The sequence below is a fragment of the Protopterus annectens genome, chromosome 1.part2 (assembly GCF_019279795.1).
Source record: "Protopterus annectens isolate FY-2018-M chromosome 1.part2, PAN1.0, whole genome shotgun sequence".
Lineage (NCBI taxonomy): Eukaryota > Metazoa > Chordata > Ceratodontiformes > Protopteridae > Protopterus > Protopterus annectens.
In genome coordinates this window covers 1,023,786,184-1,023,793,683 of record NC_056727.1, presented here as the reverse complement: position 1 = coordinate 1,023,793,683, position 7,500 = coordinate 1,023,786,184, and positions in this window count along the sequence as shown.

Here is a 7,500-nt window from a genome sequence, read left to right as displayed (position 1 = left end):
TTGCCTTAGGGGATTATTTGCTGAGACACTGGTGTGGGTGTTGATATATGTAGTGGTTCCTTTTTGCTTAGTGGTAAGTGTGGGTGGTGTGCATTTGGGATGTCTCTGTTCTTTTGGTAGGCTTTTACTGAGTACCTCCATGTATCTGGGTTTATGTGTCATGACCTTATTTTGTGTGAGAGGTGAGGTTTGCAGGAAGGGTGAAGTGTGTGTGCTGACAACCTGTTTAATGTCTAGTTTGTTTTTACATGAGAGAATTGTCTCCAATTCCATTGTGTATTTGCATCTCTCACATAGGGTGTTAGTTTGCTTTAGGAGTAAATGGCTGTCAGTATACATGAAGCAATTGCTATATTACCTCAAGATGCCCATATCAATCAAGCTGGCAGGAGAAATGATGGAAAGCTGCCCGTGGCATTTGGGAAGGAAGTGGGCTAGCTGGACTTAGGACTTTGGCTTAACTAGTGGGTTAGCTTGACTTGGAGTTGCAAATGCAGTGGATGTATAGTAGGTTTTGGATGATAGTTGGGAGAACGCTGCTTAGGGTGCAACTGAGTTGTCCTTTGTTCAGCAGGGCAGCTTGAGGCGTTCTACTGGAAGGTCCCAGGGACAAAATAATGTTCCCAGGAGTTTGCATCCATACAGGGCACTGCTAAACCCTGTTGCGTGGTGTGCAGTAATGAGCAAATGTGAGGCTTATATACAGGCAAATTTAAATAGTTTTTAACACAACTGCCAAGGGGAAAGTCCCAAACTTGAGCCTTTGTTCAGCAATCCCCACCTCAGGTGGGTCCTTATTTAAACTTTTAGTCTATGTGTCCCTCTCTAAGCAGCATTCAAAGTGTCCTCAAAGTAGAAATGACTATATCAGATGCTTTTGGGTACGTGTGCATCTACACAGCTGTTATTCAGCTAAGACACTAAGACCATAATTTGCATTACTGTGGGTACAGTTAACATAGTGTAACCTGGTGCATTCTTCCATTTTGTGATAGCAGTCACTAGTGAGATGGGACTAACATAATTTCTCCCACCAGAATGAGTGCACCAATTTCAGTCATTCACTCAGATTCTTCTTGGCAAGCTTCCCAGCCTGACACTGTTATTCCATCACAGGTCATCCATGACACATCCAGGGCTTTGTTCCTGTGCACCACAGAGCTAGCTGCAAGTTTCTTGTACTGATTCAACACCACCTTTTCATGAAATGGTTGTTATGACCTATTTCAAATGTCTCACAGAAATACCACATTGAATACATTTACTGAAGAAAAGGACTAATTATTAACTAATTGTCTTTGGACTTGCAAAAGAATATTCCCAGGGTACTATCTACTCTCTTTTAAAGATGTATGGCAGATTATAACATTTTCTTTTCCAGTTTCAAGTTTAATAATTAACAAGATTGACCTGTGGTCTTGCATTTCCAAGTATATTCTGTCATTGATAAATGTAAACTGAATTTATTGGGAAACACTTCTGTGATCTCTGATTACTGTAGATGCTGTCCATCCTTCCAGTCTGTTTCCAGCTTTACATGGTTAAATAAAGATTTGTAATAATCTTTTCCCCCAAATTACACAGTTCACCTAGAATATATACTTCAATCCTTTGATTACCTTTGTTAATTTGAGGGTAGCCTTTTTAAGATTTGAAAAAATTGTGCATTGGGTATTTATTTAAAAAAGCTCATGTCTTCACTTTGTTTTTTAAGAGCTTGGTTATTTTGTGAGTTAACTACAATGCTCCATCACCTTTTCTAAAGTCTAATTATTTAGTTAATAATAAAACATACTCACTTAGGAAGTCATTTACTATGTCACAGAATATGGTCATGCCTTTGGTCACATTAGTTGTTAAATAATTCTCACATTTTGTCTTTGTAAGTACATTGCATAGAGCTAATTAGTCCTCTTTTGCAAAGTTCCACAATTTTCAAAGTTATTTTTGCTGTTTAAAGTTTCATTCAACATAATTATAATTAGGATCATAACAATGCTGCATTGGAGGTCAACAGAAATTTCCTAGACCAGGGTGGTCCAGTGGTTTTGCAAGGAAAAAGGACAACTATTATAGACTGTAGTTGGGATTTTAAGTTTCTTCCATGTTAATGTCGTTAAAAAAGTCCATAATCTATGTGCATATATTGTTTGAATAACATTGTTGTTATTCCAGGTCAGAATAACTGAAACCCTGTAATGGCTGAAGTTGGACCAGCAGTTAAATCGATATTTTAAAATCTTATGTTTGGATAAAAAGAAGAAGATTTAGGGCTTCTGTAGATTTATGCATGCCTGTAATAATACGCCACTTTTCTGACCTACCTCTAACTGCCTTGTGGGTGATTGAAAGAAATTGTTGATATAAAAAGATACTCCTCCCCTTCTTTACTGTGGTTTCTAATATAACAATAAAAGTAAGAGTTCAAGCTGGCTCTCTTGCAAAGAAGGATAAGGTCTTAGTTTTGTACTACATATCCTGGATTTGTTCAGCAGCTAAAGCGCTGCAGAAGATACATGATCAGAAAGGGTGGGATTAAGTCATTGTTATTGCAGTCATCTTAGAGAAGGATGACTGTTTAGTCCACTGAGACACAAGCACCATCTCTGAAAGTGAAATTTGAGTACAGCATGCATCATATGGACAAGGGTGGTAATTTTGGTCCTGCCACATTGCAAAAGACAATTGCCATCTCAAGGGTGTACATAAGCATGCACATCCATCTGGCTTGTCCCTCAACAAGTAAGCTTGCATGCCAACTGCCTGGTGGTGGTGGATGTAGGACATCATCAATACCCCCTAATGATGAATTAGATGGTGGTCACCTGTGATTGGCTCTATCCACAAAATGGGATAAATGGGCCAAATGGTAACAGGAAAGCTGATATGCAAAGGGGGCAAAAGCACATGAAAAAAACTAACAACTTATCTGTATTCTACCATTAATATAATCAAAACACATTTCAAAGGAAGTACATGTAATACATTTTAAGAACAAAAGTGTTTTCAGCTATGACAATTTATTATTTCAAACTATTTTCACTGTGGCACAACAGGTAACTCACTCACCTTTGGCTAATAAGGTTATGGGTTCTATTCCCACACCTGGTAGATGGATTGCTGACACTGCAGTGCAGAATAAGGGGGGTGTAGCACTCCTGAGTGCGTTATCCTTAGGATGAGATGTCTCATCTGCTTGAGTTGATGGTAGCTCAATTGGATGTAAAAGATCCCGCAGCACATGCCAAAAAGAGTAGGGTAAGTTCCCAGATGCCATGGCTATATTTTCCCTAGTAGTATAAATATCACTGCCAGTCTCCCCTGAAAAGAAACCACTATCCTAATGGGGCAAACTCAGTCAACATATCACCACATTGAGGTGTTGGTTTTAAACTAGTTGCATAATTTTCCTAGCTCTAACCGCTTTATGTCAGCGTCCAGAACTATTTGAAAGAAGAAGTAATCTGTTATTCATGAGCGATGAAGTCCATAAGTGCAGACCTAGAAACTGGCTTTGCATAGCTCTCAACACAGGTATATTGATATTCCTAATGCAAGTACATCTCTTTTACACAGTTAATAAAAATGGAATTTTGTCCAATATTTTGGCATAATGCACAGTAGAAACAGTATTTTTGAAAAATGGTGGTGCAATCGGTATTAGCAAAAACAGTATAGAGGCAAACTAGCTACTGCTTTATGTCTTGTAGGGTGAGATGCCTTATTTTATTTTGTGTACAGTGCTCTATTCATGCTACTGTATGTAGCCCTATGAGGCTTTTGGGTTTTTTTGCGAGAGGAATAATTGTTATTGATAATGTAACACTGAACTTGATTTGTCCAAATTATAAATAAAAACTATTAACAACACATTAAACATTACTTAGCAGGGAATAAGAAATGAACAGGTACACTGCATTAAGAATCTCCTTCTGCAAATGTCACATTCTGAAACAAGTCTAAGAACATTTCTGAAGCAGTATATAACCCTAATAACCATATACTAAATTTATTTTTTTATTTTTTTATTTTACATTTGTTGACTGGGATAGTCCAACTGGATGCGTGTCCATTTTCAGCGTAGGCCCGGGAAGAAATGCTCCAAGGGTAAGCAGATACAGCATTACATAATACCAGCATTACATATTACAAACACACTACTTACAGTGCGTACATAAGTAAGCAAGTTAAACAAGTTCCACAGGTTAGAGTAAATCAAACTATGCAGTTTTTATGCAAAAAGTGTGTTGTTTCTGCATTTTAGCCTGTTGATAAGGACGGCCCCCTGAATTTTTTCTCATACCTGCAAATACCTACCATGTCATCATGAAGGACTGAATCCGCAATGCCTCACTATCTGCACAGATGTAAAAGTTACTGAATTACCATGCTAAATGCAACAGTAATAGTTTCTTACTTCCTAAAAACACGTTGCTAACTAGTTCTTGCAGGTGATACACATCATATTGAAAATTAACCCATGATTATATAGTAGAGAAAGCAGTATAAATAAGACACTGCTTTACTAAAGAGGTAAGTTTTTTTCTTACCCACAATGCCATGCAGTTATGTGTAAATCATTACCAGATACCTAACATGATGTCGTTTTGTGGGTGTATTTATAGTGAGAAACTAAGTGAGCAGTGAAAGTGGACAAATTGTGCAGCATGCTATAACCTTCACTGTTTACAAGTTCACTTACAACTTTAGTATGAAGAGTGCAATGAGGAATGAAATTTACTATAAAACACAGATGCTTCTGAAAGTGGCTAATATGCTTTAACCATCAGATAATCAACAGTCAACAGGTAATGTATAACATACTCTGATTTCAATCTACTCACAAATAAATATGTTATTTATTTAACTGAAGTGTATATCATCAGGAGTCATTATAAGCAAGTGGACATTTCTGCCATTTATTTAATACCATAAATTTCTTATCTTTACTTAATCCTCCCAGCAATAATAATTGAATATTTTAATTAAACTAATAACAATTGAACATGAGGGGATTTCCACAGTCTTCTATAGTCTTTACATACTTTTTCACAACCAACATTAATGGACTTCAGCAACTGGTACTCACTGTTCCCCATATGTGATTCTGGACATAACACAATTAGAAATAAGGCTGGAATAAGAAAGGGATGCTCATAAAAAACCCTGTTACAGCTCATAAAAAAATCCTGTTATATCCTGAAGTAATGTTTCATATCATCCAAGGGATGAACAATCCCTAAAGATGTTTCCATCCCATAATATGTCCCCTTGACATCTCCAGCAAAAGGGCTTTTATTATTTATTTATTTAATGGCATTTGTTTACTGGGATAGTCTACTGGGTCATTCAGACCCCATTTTCAGTGGGGGACCAGGGAGAAAAGCTCCACAGAATATACGCAAATATGAAACATATGAACAGTTAGTTGAAGTTGAACACAGTGACTCAATAACAAACAAGGAAACTCAAATAAGCAGCAGACAAAAATGAATATTAGACAATCTGTTGTAAATTCACACAGACATTCAGTGCAGTATGGCAATTAACACTTTCAAAAGAAAAGAGGAAGAGACAACAAGGATTATGTAACTATGATTGTTACAATCTACTATGTGCAGTTGTTACAAGCTTCTTTTACAGAAGGAAATACTGTCTAGGCTTTGGAACAGGATGATAGAACTGTCTGCAGACAGTTGTAGAAAAATAGAGGAAAACACAAGGGTTATGTCAATATGTTCGATTGTTATAAGGTACTATGTACAAATGTTTACAAGCTACTTTTACAGAGTGAAATAATGGTTAAGCTTTAGAATGTAGAGGTAGCTGAAATGCAGGAGTAGTTATAGACTCATGTTACCTATACAGGAAAGAGAGAGAGACAAATTGAATATAGGGTGTAGAAATGTGAGGGAGGCCATTGAAGTGAAAGTTGTCGGGACTTGAAAGTTCGGGGTAGGATACAGCTGCAGCTCCATATGGAGGAGAAGAAAGCATGTAAAGAAGTTTTAAAAGTTGAAAGGTTTAGGGTGGATGTAAGAGATACAGGAAGAGAGTTCCAATTTTTGACTACCAAGTAAGAGTAAAGTAAATGGCCTGCAGGTAGGTTTGGTTTATGTACCTGTAGCAGATGCTGATTTTTCAGATCTAAGGTAGATTCTATACAGCCATGATTGGGAAAAGAAGTATATAGACATACATTGCTAACCAAAAAAAAATCTAAATTTGTGGAATTTATTGACAATATGTGGGGGTCTGAAACAACCACTGCCAATGTTGGCTGTGGGATAGGAACCCCCAATTCCCTTTACCATGTCACTCTATACTTACTAGTGATATTATCCTTTGTGCTTATTAATATCTTATATAGTCAACTGAATATATCATTATCCATGGCCTCTCCTACCCTATTTTTCTAGAATCCATTGAACCGACTCAGTATGGATGAGTATGTTGTGTGAGTCTTACAACTTTCAGTTTGACCAGTTCCAAGATCAATCTATCATACAATTTTCCTATACAGGGTCATGTTGCTAGAGCCTCTCAAAACCCTGTGTGATATGTGCCTATTATTCACTATGAGCTGTTACCAAAAGTGTAGAGTCCCTGTGCTAGCTAAACTGGACAACACTAGCCCTTTTGATACTCTCCAACAGTTAGAATCATGTTTGGCAGCTGCTTTACATAACACCACAGTCCTTTGTACTTTTGCTACCACCCTATCACTTAGTGATAACTTATGGTTGTTGGTGCATTGCCTGTTTTTCTACATTCTGTCAATAATGAGTTCTGTTTTAGGCATATACATATATATATATATATATATTTTTTTTTTTTTTTGGGGGGACCATGGAGTTCCCAAAGACATTGCCTTCTGTCGCTGCACCTTTCTTAACACTTTTGAGTCTGTGGTTCGACTGTGATGTGTGTATACAAGCAATAGCCTGGACATCGCTATAAGAATATAACAAGTGAAATATACTTCCCCCGATGCACTTCATTCAAGACTTTAGCATATGAAACTATCCAGCTGTGTATTAGAAAACCCTTCCCTTTTTATGTATTGCTTTGCACATGCTGTTCATCCCCTAATCTGTGTTGGGGGGGGGGGGGTCAGTAGAAAGTATATCAAATGAATCAAATTAATTTGATCTATGAAGTTGCTTAAAACCTCCCCCTTGATCTGTGTGGATGATCAGTAGTTCACTTTAAAAGAAATAGGATAATTCACTAAAATTTCTTGACAGCAATGTATCCCCTGATGTACATCAGTCATTTGCTACAACTGTCTGATGTATCCTTCCTCAATCAAATTGACAATACAGAAGTTGTGTAAAGCCCTCAAAATTAAAGTAAATGCAAATTCATTATACATAACAAATTTAGGCATGGTATGAAAGCTTTATTAAATCTAGGTTTGACTCATATTTCTCACTTAATCTGTATAATAATGCATGCAAATCTGCACATTTACATGCAAACAAATAGCTCCAAAAGAGC